The sequence below is a fragment of the Phasianus colchicus genome, chromosome 5 (assembly GCF_987193195.1).
Source record: "Phasianus colchicus chromosome 5, bPhaCol1.hap1.1, whole genome shotgun sequence".
NCBI lineage: Eukaryota > Metazoa > Chordata > Aves > Galliformes > Phasianidae > Phasianus > Phasianus colchicus.
The window spans coordinates 21,570,408-21,584,138 of NC_143440.1; the positions used below are offsets into that span (position 1 = coordinate 21,570,408).

The 13,731-nt window shown below is 33.0% G+C and overlaps 1 protein-coding gene across 2 annotated transcripts in view; it reads right to left on the reverse strand.

Moving 5' to 3' along the window:
- Positions 1–13,731, reverse strand: part of LRRC4C (leucine rich repeat containing 4C) — a 97,747-nt gene that overhangs the window by 54,603 nt on the left and 29,413 nt on the right. For both annotated transcript variants that reach the window (XM_090140813.1, XM_090140814.1), the window contains one exon: positions 229–361. The gene's annotated coding sequence lies outside the window, so the exon portion shown is untranslated. The remainder of the gene's footprint in view (positions 1–228; positions 362–13,731) is intronic.

Genomic DNA, 13,731 nt, shown 5'->3' on the forward strand with positions numbered 1-13,731 from the left:
TGGTAAGTCGCTGTAAACTTCTTATTTATGTTCTTGAACACTTTCAAAGGAAAGCAAGAAAAGTCCTGTAAGACATAGCTTCTGAATTCTCCCTCACACAAGGAAAGAGGTAGAAAGTCAGAGGACTTAGTGTGAAAATGCAAACAGCATTTCCTACTGTTTTCTGCTACATGTTACATCTATGAGCTTTAACAGCAGGCTGTGCAAAAACAGACTAGCATGAATTACCTTTTCGGTAGGTTTACCGTCATGAGAGGTAATGTTTCTCCTTGTTCCCCAAACTATTCTTGGATCTTCTCATCCTACTAGTCCATTGGAGAATGTTCCACAGAGTTGCCCGGACCACCTCCCAGCATTCACCCTGTGAAAGAAACACATTTTGAAAATCTGTGATACGTCAATTTAGTCTTCTAAAGACATGATAATCTAAAGACATTGAGAAATAATAAGTAATGCAGACCAAAATATGGTATGGAGGAGCTGTCATTACACTTTCAGAGAAGGTAGGAGTTGTAAGATATGCTATTCCCTCATCATACTTGCATGTGTAACACAATTGCTGAAAGCACAGTTAATTTCAGGAAGACTTTAACACGCAAATACCAGAAGAGATTTCAAAGGAAGCAATTAGTCAATGTGATCATCTAATCTTGCATATGAAAATCTTGCCTATTAGGAATACCTACTGCATTTTTAAATGCTTAATAGTAATATGAAGGGTGTGTGTGTTACTGCTATATTTCTGTAATGAGTAGCTTCGACATACATCCAGGGCATGATGATAAAAAGGACATTTTTCACCTATCTTTAGCAGCAGCAAAACACACACTTCTTGATGATGAGGTATACCCATGAGCATTTGAACCTACCTTGGAGAATTAAATGTAAATTGAGATGAAAATGAGACAAAAAATTTAAAAGGAATTACCCTGCTAAATTATTTTCAAGTTACAGCCTGGATAAATTGGGCCTATCCTATTCAAATCAATGAATAAATAAACTTTATAAATCATTATCATACATATAATTTCATAGCTTGTAAACACTTACAGGCATGAGATACAAAACAGATCTTTTATTTCAAATCTTATAAAATCACTGCTCATTTACTAAAGAAATATAAATTTCACTGCTTCTTGTTTATGACAAAAGACAATGGAGTAAATGGTGACTCCAAATAACTCATACGTCACTGATTCTGCTTTTCAAAGACCCAACTGCTTTCTATTCCTTTGGCCTCGGCTGCCTAGCAACCTCCACAGAGCTTTCTTAGTCTATACTAATTCTGGGCAGTTTATATTTATATATTTATTTATGAGAATGTCTATAGGAAGGATACAGAAACAAAGAGCTGTTTGTTTCTTCCTTTTAAAATTGGAGCCTAAATGCGTCACCTCAGTGGCTGAGTGAAAGACAGTCCTTGATTGTGCAACAAAAGGTACCTGCCTCTTTGAAATCACTTGGGAACTAAAAAATCCCACTTTCCACGAGACAAAAGATGAATCTCTGTAAGAAGATCTTGTTGTAATGGTCACTGATATTTCTTACCTTCCCCGTTGATTTGATTCTTTGACAAGCTTTTTCACCCTGAAATGTTAGCTGCTTATGTAATGCTCCTGCTTTCATGCAGCCTGGAGCTTTTACGTAAGGGAAGACAGAGTTTGTGCTGCTGTACTGAGTCACTAGCATTTCCTGCATCATCCAAGCACTTGAGAAAAATGGAGATTAAATTCTGATTCTCCAACTGTGTCTGTAACTCAAAGGGGTTTGGAAGGAGATGGAAACTATTGAAAACTAGATATGGACTGTCTCTCAATGAACCACTCAGCAGCTTTTCTTGGAAGAGATTATTTCCCCAGGGTTTTTTACTTTATTATTTTTTCAAAACTGAGGGCTGCACAGAAAATGTACTAACGTTATATAAGAAAATACTTCTTTTCTTGCAAATTCTATTCAAATACCACTTTGTAAATACTGCTAGAACAATTTATACGCTGATCAGCCCAGTCCTCTAATCAGGAAAAAAAAAAAAAAAAAAAAAAAGCACCAAAACAACAACAAAGGAAGGTCAAGGATGAGTCCTAATCTGCTTTTCAGGATATTGTGTTAAAGGTAAGATAACTGGTTGTATCTTGTGGTCACATATCAAAGATGTGGCTTTCCAGTCTCACTAGTTCTGACTACTGAACTCATATGGAAAAGTTTCTATTTACTTCTAGATCAAATTGAAACAACTTGAAATAAAACAAATATGTCTCTTGAGACATGACAATATGCCTTGATCCCTCCATTACATTTCTTTCTGATTAAGTTGACCTGTAGGTGTAATTTGGAGTAAAGGAGCAGAACAAATCAGTGATAGAAAATTAAGCTGAAACTAGGGCTCTTAACATCTACTTTCTGCTGCTATGCATAAAGGTTATTTTAAGCAGAATAAAAGAATAAATAACCATCATGTTAAATCTTTCAGTTATACTTAAAAAAAAAAAAAGTTTTGATATCAACATACATTAATTCATGACTTGCTGAGACCATGACAATTAGAAGATTATGCAAGGCATCAATATTCATTTATCCCAAATTTAACAGTACAAACTATGTATTTTAAATAAATTCTTAGTATTGTTTTAAAAAAAAACAACAATAAAACACCTGAATTGCAATATTGTCCAACAAAACAAAATACAGACTACTACATGAATAATAGAAAGGGATTCAAAAAAAATCTGTTGGGTAAAAAAGATTCATTCTTACAGGTATTTATGAGCAGTGAAAACATCCGTGGAAATAGATTTGCAAAGGGATTCGTTAAACAGGAGAAACAGAATTTTTCTAGTCAAGGAGTCACCAGAGACAGTTTTCGAAGTTGTTTTACCTCTGTTATTCCAAGCAATGCCATAAGTTTATAGTTCCTGACAAAACTCAATTTATGCTCCTGAGAGTTACTATAATACAAGAAATTCCAAGTATAATACAAAATAAAGTAGTTGCTTATTAATAAGCAGTTTCCTCATACTTATACTCACTTTTCACACAGTATCATTATAAAAGCAAAACTTGAGAGCCTGATATTTCCTACTCTTGTAAAGCATAGTCACGATTCACTTCTTGGAAATAAAACTAATGAAAAATACTAGAAGCATATACCTGAGTATCTATTTTCCCATTTACTTCAGCGAGCAGCTTTCAATAAGGCCAAGAACATAAAAGTTGAAAACTGAAGCTAAAGATATTTTTTCAAGTACTTTTATATAAAATCTAACAATGGACTTTCCTAAAGAAAGAAAAAAGATGGGAAATATGCCGAAATAGTTATTAGAGAAAAAACTTTGGACAAAAAAATTTTAAAAAAAGCAAAAATTACAGAAAGAGAAATCCCTCAAGATACACTGAAGAATAAGTTGCAAGAAGTCAAGAAGTCTCATTTCTGAAAACTATGATTAGGTTTATGTGTGAAATCTAATATATTTATGCTGGCAAATCTCACTTGCCATGTACATATGCATAAAAAAGAAAAGGTATACCAAAAATATTGATTTGGGCCACCTTTCTCCCTTCTTCTGCTCTTCCAGTGAAAAGAAGAGAGATGCAAAATAGCTTAGCTTTCTGGAAAATGCAGTGTTAAAGAATGTTTGGACAAAGGACACTGTGAGGGAAACGAAGTGTTAAGAAAAATATGAAAGGAAAATTATTGTTAATATATAATCCTTGCTTGAATAACTTGCCAAGAAGAACTGCAAAAAATCTTCTGTAAAGTCAATATTATCAGTCCAATGTTCATTTCCTTAAGTGCACTCATTTTACTTCAGACTTATGCCAGTATAACAGATCCTTCATCTTTAAATTCTATCTAATAATTTATTAGGGCAGTAAATAACACAAGCTCATTGAAATTATAATCAGGCTTTTGTAATTGTTCTCAAAACTGTTATTTTTTATAAATTGCAATGGGATGAAAAATATCTGCAGTAAAAGAAAGGCTTACTAGAGAAAAAAAAAAAACATGCATGGTAGTATGTCCTACCATGTTGACACAGTAAATAAATGAGGACAAAAAACAAACAGCTATGCGGATCTGCCTATTTTTAATGAATATTCAGCTTTCAGATATTCGAATATATCACTAAGAGGGCAGCATTCAACTACCAAATGAAAGGGGGCTGTTTCAGATGATTGATGTTACTACAACTGGGTCCAAGTTGCAATTCTGTTAGAGCGCAGATCCCACATCTCATCTGTTTGCTCCTGTAAAAGTCTTGGATACTCAGGGATATCTGAAAGAGCATTAGATGCTTTTACTTATGAATCTGAATCACTCACAAGCAGTTCACAAAATGTGTGTGAGCTCTGGATATTTATGTTAGTAACAAGTAAGAGTAAAGTCAATAAAACAGGAAAATTGTGGGGTGCTTTTTCCACATAAGACTTTCAACAGTCCCAGAGGGTACAGAGAGGGAATGTTACTCTCTGCAGTTTCTTAAATGTAGAAGTGTATCTTTATAAACATTCTTACCATTAAACATGAAGTTAAATCTTACTTCGAAATAATTGCTGACTCACTGTGCAGGAAACCTAGCTATCTGTGTTTTGTTGATGTGAAAAGGCACTCTTGTCAGTTTCTATTCCTCTCAATTGTTGATATATTCTGCTATTTCAGAGCTCTATTTTATTTTATACACTTATCAAATTTAACTTATTATAACTTATATACACTAAAGAAGTGGCCATATGTCCACAATCCTTAATTATTCATAGCAAGGCCATAACTACATTTTTTTTTTTCTGATCTTTAACCCAGTAAAATCCTCAGTAAGGATTATTCCGCTGTAGCAGTCCTATAAGCAGTCCTATAATTTTTCTGTACTGCACTTCTGATTTTTCTTCTTTCAAGAATACCAGATGGAAACAAAACAAAGAATAGTTGCAACTCTGGTATGTTGATATTTTTATACTTCTGCATCTGAGTTAAGCAGATGGAGATTAGGTAATTCTGCACAGCTATTCTCCAAAACAACTCAAGTTAAGGTATAAATACCAATTTCTAAAATCATATTCCGTGCTTTTCTATGTGACTGTTACAGCAAATAAATTCACTCATATACATGTATTATTGATTGGAAATGTTTTGTACATCTAATCAATAAACTAGTTTATCTGTGTTAAACCAATACTTTAGACTATTTGTTTTGCTTAACCCAACTATACTAAGTTTTAGGTGATTTGTCTCAGAGCAAGAGTATATTGTGTTAAATAAGTCTAATGTCTTTTTAATGTTTATGTGTTTATAGACACAAAATGGCATTAAAATATTTACCCCCGCCAATAGTCCTTCCATTTTATGACTAGTTCTTTTGACTACTAATAGTAGTCTTCAGACACTTGTCTGACAAGTGTCTGTTTAATTTATTTTTTTATGAAAGGTTTGTTTGTCTACACATTTTGGTGCTGTATACATAAATACGCATTTCTGTTAGCTTTCATCCCTGCTGTGTTGGTACAACACAATGTAACATTCACAGACAGAAAGGAAAGAGATCGAAGAACAGTTGATAGCGTCACCTAGCATATTAAATACAATAAAATAAATAACTTAGTGCTAATTTCAACTGCTAAATTCAGTGTGGCTGATATGAAACAAAGTGATTGGGACACACAGAAAAAAAATGAATCTCAGGTGTACAAAGCAATAGGATGAGTGCTATTACATTCTCCTGAATTCTACCATTAGTTCCAGACTTAGATTTCCCCTTTCTACTAGGGTAACTTATCTACCATCAGCTTAGTAATACTTTTAGGGACTTTTGCAGTAGGTCCCAAGCCTTGTCTGCTATGCCACAATCAACCATAATTGATGATCATCAAAGGAATAGATAAAGATCACTATCTTGGAAAGAAAAAAAAAAGAAAAAGAAAAATGGTAGTCTTGAAAAGACACACAGATACATAAAATTCTAAAAGCAGTTTTACTGAATTCCAGAAATCTATTTTACTCACAAGATATGAATTCATTTATTTAAAAGCATGTAAAATATTTTCCAAAAAATAAAATTAAAGTTATTAATAATTATTCATATTATTATAAAATAATTCTTCATATTTTTGCAATAATATTATTCTGTTATTTTATATGTTATTTATCTAATCATTTTAGCAATCTCTTACCTATTTAGGATGCAGCTGCTGAAATTTTGTTGTTGTTGTTTTTATGAAAATCAGCTTTAAAACAAATAGGAGTTTGTAGAAGATACAGATTGCTTCTTCTCACTACTCCATACAGACATTTCTCAGTCATAAAGCATTTCCAATGTTAGACAATTTCAGATAAATTTATAATGTGAAATATCTATCCCATTATTTAATGTATTTTCTGCCTTTCATAACCTCAAGATATTATAAAAGAAGGTAACATCACTTAGCTGGTGTTCCCCAAGGTATCTTAGGTATGCCCAGAATTTAGCTGACAGATTACTTTCAGAAGGATACAAAGAATATGATTTGTCTTATATTAATGAAGAATAAATAATATTTTATCATTAAAGTAAACAGCTACACATCATTTTTATACCTGTGAGATTAATTCCTAGTAAGGTAAAAATTAATATCTGCTGACTTGCTAGTTGAGGCATAGCTAGAATACTTGAAACACATATAGTAAACTAAGCCATAATGCTATTTTTAAATTATATTAAGGATTATTATTATTTTTGCTGTCAAAAGAATTTAATTAGTAAAAGGTTGGAAAATGGCAATAACATTGCCTCTTCATTCACTCACTCACTCACTCACTCATTCATTCATCAGAAAATCAACATGGAGCAAAAGAAAATGGGATGTAGTTCTGGAATACAGTTCAAAATGAGGCAGAAACTGACAATTATCTTAGTTTCTATGCTAAAAGAATAACCATTGCAGAAAAAACAATACCTGATTTACAAACTTTCATTCAATTATTTCCTTATCAGCTACAGTAGTCAAGAGAAATGTCATTATATAAAGCTGATGTTTTTTTCCAATAGTAAAGGGAATGAGAATGGAGCATTTTATAAACACCTCCAAGGGACTGATAAATGATGACTATAGTTATCTGCGTCAGAGGCATAGACAAGAAGCTTCTGGCCCATTGCTAATGCCATAAGCAACACAATCATTCCAACTATAATGACACCCGTAGGAGAACACTTTGGGGCTAAACCATGTCTGTTTTTTTTTTTGTTACATGCCATACTTCACATACTTTCAAAACACAGTTTTGAGAGTTTCTTCCTCTTAAACATATGCTGCAAAAAATAATTTCTTATGAACTAGCAAATGAATTTATGTATTCAGAATTCATATATATATTCAGTTGATTACTGACTGCATAGTGACAAACTACTTTTCTGAGTAGACACAAATATGAGGGAAAAAAAAAGAATACTATACAGTTTCCTTTACCTTTTCCTATGTGTGAATGAAATTGTCAAAAGTGAAATAATTAGAGAGATAGTTTACAAGTTTCTTGATTTTTATGTATCATATGCACAAATAATGGCCCCCATACACATCCTAAGAAATATTCATAACACAGAAAGAATTTTCTGTACAACAGCCATGGCAGTGTTAATTAAGCTAATGAAAATATCTCCTTAAGAGCTGGCTTCTTTCTGTGATCAGTCACATTAAAGAGAAATGGGGCTAATGTTATGGTCTTATGAGTGCTTTATGCATTCTGACAAACCAAACGAGGTTTGTCAGGAGAGGCTCTAGGCAGCATGGAACTGCTGCAATTTTACATCTCATTGATTACCACAATGGGAATTGAAAACAATTCTCTGCTTTCCACATGATATAAAAAAATACCCTTGCAGATCTCAGAAAAATATTCAGGTCCCCCAGTAGAGAGAAAACGAAGAAAAGCAACTTTGTACAGCATTGTTTTCTCATGAATTTAAGACAAGCCCATCTGACCTTTGTGAAGCCTAATAATAAAGCAATAAGGTAGCACACAGTAAAGCATGTCATCCCACGAGCACTTCTGCAATAAGTTACATGGAACAAAAGGGTAGCTCAATGCCTTAAGGCTTTGGGGATATGCTTATTTTGTGGTAAGTGCATCCTGTATACTGCCAGCATTACACAGACTATATGGGAATAGCATGTCACAATAAACAATATTTAAAGAATAAAGATCAAGCAATGTTGGCAAGAAAATGAATTTTTTTTATTACTGTCATATTGTGTCAGTCATTGGCTGGTTTGATCTTCTGGAGAGATTTTGTATGAAATGTTCAGGAAACTGAACATACAAAAATCTCAAATCTTTCTTCTCCCACTTTTTCAGTGATCTGTTTTTACTAGATCCACGAATCACAATCCACAGAATATTACAATTTTATAAGGAATAGAATCACATTCTAAGCACAGCAAAACAAACTCCCAAACCACACTGAATAATCTATGGTGACAGCAGTAGAAGTCTGCTCTAAGCAGAGATTGCAAATGGCATATGTAGTACCATGTGCTAAGCAAGCTGTGATATTCACTGACTCTTTGAGGTGCTTAGCAACCTTCAGTAGTATTCAGTGGGAATAAAAGATTTTCAGCATAATGCATAATTGGATTCTTAATGAAAATGCTTACCCAGGATGGATCCTGGGACACAAAGGGACAGACTTACTGATGGGACTGGATAGGTCAGGTTGATGGTTAGACTTGATGGTCTTGAAGGTCTTTTCCAACCTAGATGATTCTATTATTCTATGATTCTAACTCCAGCAAAGAAATGTGAAAAATCCTAAGAGTTCCCTTTGCACCTTAAAATCAAATGTTCAAAAGCATACTTGGCACGTAAGAAGAGCAAGTTCTTAGCTACTTACTCACAGTGTCAAAACCAGTTTAATTTAAAAAGAAAATTATGTATCTGGGTTTCAGCTGGACAGAGGTGGGTATTTTTTCTTTCATAATGTTTGGGATGATGCTGTTATTTGGCTGTGGGAGAAAAAACAATGTTGATATAACACTGATGTTTTAGTTGTTGCTGAGAAGTGGCTGCACAGAATCAAGGACATTTAAATTTCTCGCGCTGTCCTGCTTGTGAGGAGGTTGAGAGAGCACAAGGAGCCAGGAGGGGACAGAACCAGGACAGATGACCTAAACTGGCCAATACCATATGACATCTTGCAAATAAAAGCAAAACCAAACCAAACCAAACCAAACAAACATTAAAAACTGTGAGGAGTGTACTGTGGGGCAACTGTTACTTGGTGGCTGGCTGGGCATCAGTTTGCTGGTGGTGAGCAACTTCACTGTGCATCACTTGATTTGTAAGTACATATTTTTATAATTATTATTCTCCTTTTCCTTTTCTCAGTAAATAGTTTTTATCTCAATCCACAAGTTCTGCTCTATTGTGGTGGATTTTTTTTTTCTGATCCTCTTCCCCCCTATCACTGGGAGGGGGGAAACAAATGTGTGGTGGTTAGCTGCCTGCTGGGTTAAACCACACTGCATTAAAAATAATGTTGGGCTTCTCACCAAATTAGGTATCAGAATATCAGAGTTCTGAATTTCATCATGTCTTTCTGATATTTTATCTTAAATTTAGTACTTATATTAATATACTAATACTATACCAATTCCATAAATGTACTATCAATTCAGATACATTTTCAACATATTACTATATAAGGAACAGTAGTGTAACAGGTGAATGGAATATGAAACAATACAAAACACAAAAAATGAAGGTCCAGCAAATTAAAAATATCTGTGTTACTCCTGACAGGAATATCCAATCCCAGGAAGCTAAATGTAAAAATGAAACATCATTACTCCCTTAACTCTTTTTGGAACATATTGGAATCTTCTTATCGAGTAAGACTAGATCTGCATGACAAAGAAACATGCCAATCAGAAGAATAAACAAAATTCAATGATGCCAAAGTCCACAGATCATCGATCTGCCAATAAAAACAAAGCAGATGTTTGTGTTCGGTTGCTGAGATCAGCAGCAGAATAGAGAAATGCAGGAGAAGATTGCTTTCCACTGAGAAGTCTGCTTTTGAGATCATGCATGTATCTTACATGAAGGACCTTAAAACTAATAAAAGCAAGAGTTCACTCAGAAGCACAGAAAGTAATCTCATCCACAATCTTAAACACACAAAATACAAGAATAAATTTAGGTATAAAATGTCATTTTAAAGCACAGAGATTTCCTGATCCTGTGATTTAATGCAAGATAAAGACAAAACAGGTATGACAGAAATACAGTGTTGGGCCAGGCTCTCTGATTCCAGGCAAAGAAAGGACAGCACAATCTGTTAAAGTTAAGAACAAGAGTTGTATGCTAGCCAAAAACAGAAAGCACTGAACTGAGCATTTATTTATTCTGTAACAGCAGGAATCTTGTTCTCAAGAGATTGTGTGGTACATATGATATCCATGACAGTTATTCTCACCTACTGGTCATCTGTTTGAGGGGGAGTTATTAGTGCTAACAGTAATATTAATGGTATAATTACCATCCTTGGGTTATATATGTTACATTAGCAAGCTATCACTTCACGCAGTACTGCTGCTTCACACAACACAGTGTATTATAAACATATTGCAAAACGAACAGCAAAAACCACACACTTTTCTTTGATTTCCCTTATATTTACATGGAATTTATGTACATCAATTAAACTTTATAATACCGATAAGTGAAATGTGCAAGAAACCAATTTAAGGGGAGGTGGAGAGGAAAGAAAAAAAAAAAAAAAGGAAAGAAGAGTACTTTTTTATTTCAATTGATTATGAAAGCTTGAAACACCACTAAGGAGTTTAAGATTTCCTGCTCTTTACTGTAACTGGACAAAAGTACTCATGGTCTCATGTGTTACAGATGGACTTCAACTGCCATGAAATGACTGACCAGATAATAATAATCACTGCGTGAATTCCATAAAGAGAACACTGAAGTTTGAACCACAGTCATTTCATGAATACAATGCTCACATAGTGTATTTGACAGTGTGTCATTCTGATACACCATTGAGTGCAAATGTCTGCAGTTAGTGAGAGTGTATTGGAAAATGTATATTAAATACATTCATGGATTAATTGTGTAATATATAACAAATTTTGGTCCTTCCCCTATTTTTCTGTGAAATGTGAAGAATATTAACATTTTTTCTTCCTTCTTTTGCAATTCAGTGAATAGATAAGATAGGCATTATGTTTTTGGGATGTTTTTGTTTTTTTTTATTTGAGCAGAAACTGTTTGTTTCTTGTTTCTGAAAAAAAGTCTATCACAGTAGAGATACAGCCACAAACATAAAGCACTGCAGTTCAGGCCAATTTGTCTCACAAAGAATGTTCTTCATCTGAACACGTAAAATCAAAATGACACACTATAATGCAATAGAATAAATGAAATGCTCATCTATACTCTATCTTTGTATTCTATTACAAGTTTAGCTGTCTAAAGGGTTAAATTAAAACCAAGTTGTTTCTAACAATTTTTTTTTCTTTAAATAAAGATATTATCAAAGACTTAAAAAAAAAAAAAAAAAAAAAAAAAAGATTTTTGGTATTCAGTGACAGAAACCTAATGACCTGAATATCAGAGCCACTAAACTCCCAGTGAGTTCATCTGCACTGTTATCATTTTGTAAATTCAGACTTTTCAGAAATCGGTTACTTCTAAGCCTGCATATCCAACACTAACCATTAAAAAATATAGGACAGTCATTTCATTTGAAAAAGGATGCCATTTTTTTAACCAACTCTTAAGAACTTGCATGATCACAATTAGTGATCATGGATAAAATCTCATAAGTGGAATTTTACAGAACTGCTGATATTATGCTTTGTTATGCTGTGACAAACATTTTGTACGTAAATTAATCAGAATTAAATATAACAGGTATGAATGTTTAATTAACTTTAGAGCTTTAAATTAAATATGCATTCCCAATACAGATATACCAAATTTAATACTGCATTAATGACACATTCTCTCACATGGAGAAAAAATCTCTTTAGAGATTTAAAGCTAAATCAGACAATGACAAAACCAGAAATTTCTCTCAAGTTCAGCTTTTTTTTTTTTTTAGCTCCAGGGAAGAGGAAGGCCAAATAACTGACCATTACAACTACTTCTTATCTCCAACAAGAAATGACCGTCTCTAATGAGAAGAAAACCTCAGTCACCACAGATTTGTCATGTTTCTATCTTGCTCGTGAAGAAAGTTCAAAGCAATACTGAATGAACAAGAAATTTTACCAGTGTAATTCACATTAACCTATCCCATCAACTTGATCATATACCCTACTTTAGTAAGGGTTACTCATGTAACTAGGAACCCAGAAATACCCTAAGTCTAATCATTTTACAACCAAAGTGATAATAACAAGTAGGACGTTCAAAGATGAAACACTGATTGAGTGATTAGAAGAACTTACTTTATGAGGACAAATCAGTCCAACAAAACTAAGTAAAAAGGTGTGATTTTAATATTTAGGAATATCTGAAGATTACACAAGTTGAGGAAGAAAATCTGTATTTGTTAGGATGTAGGGAGAATGAAACACCAAGTAAGAATGATAGTACAAAATGAATGTAGTAAACTGGAAATTGGAAAAACATTTCAGGAGCCTGAAATCTATCCAAAAGAAAACTAATTGTGAAACATAATTGTGAAACATTTGGAAATAAAGTAGATGAAGCATGAGATTGCAAGAAAAAAAAAAAATGTATACAGATCTGAAAAGATAAACGATCTGTATTTGTGTTTTTTTGTTGTTGTTGTTGTTATTTTTTTGTTATTTTGTTTTTGGTCTTTGAGATTACTTCCTTTAATCAATCATTCTGGAGTATCATTATCTCTTAAAAATTCTTTGTCTTTTTTTTTTTTTTTTTCTTTTAAAAGGCTTGTCAGAATACACACAGATTTCATTTCCCTTCATTTCCTTCTGCTTTAAGGGAAGAATATATATGCTCACTATGTTTACCCTAATGCTTTCATGTTTGACTTTTTCTTTATATTTGAAAACCTATTTTAAGTAACATCTGGACAAAGTGTTCAACATTCCTCCTTTAAAATGGAGCTTTCTGCAGCTATATGATTTTTATAAGGTCACCCATCACAATAATATCTCAATGACCTTATAAAAGTAAAGTACATGGATAAATGGGTTTGAGATGGAGAAAATGCTAAATACTGTGACTTTTTCTCACTTCCCTATATCCACATTCAGAGTTCATTCATGAATAGTAGCCTAAGGCTCTCCCAAAGTTAGTGAAAAGCTTACAGACCTGCAAGCATTTTTATTAAAAAAAAAAAGATTTTATGCTAACATAAGTCATGAAAGTAAGATTCAGAAGCTTTTGATGCCAGAAGAAAATAAGTACTTACCTTTCCATTTTTCCAAAGAATGTTCCCCTTTACTGGGAAACTGTATTTTAAATACCAGAAATATTTGGTACTTGTATATCTGTTTTAGTTGAAATGCTAAAGGGGAAATATGGTAAATTTCAATGAATTTTTAAAGTTGCATTCATATATTTTTTCAATATGTAGCTTTTTTGTTTGTTTCTTAATTTCCTCACCTCCCCAGGCACACTCAAATGTCAAATGCAAGGGGAAGAAAAATACAAAGACAGTCACATACTGCATTTTCTTTCAACAACTGCTAATTTTTAAATTAAATGAATATACTATCACTTCTCAATTAAAAAAAAATATATATATAATTATCTACTTT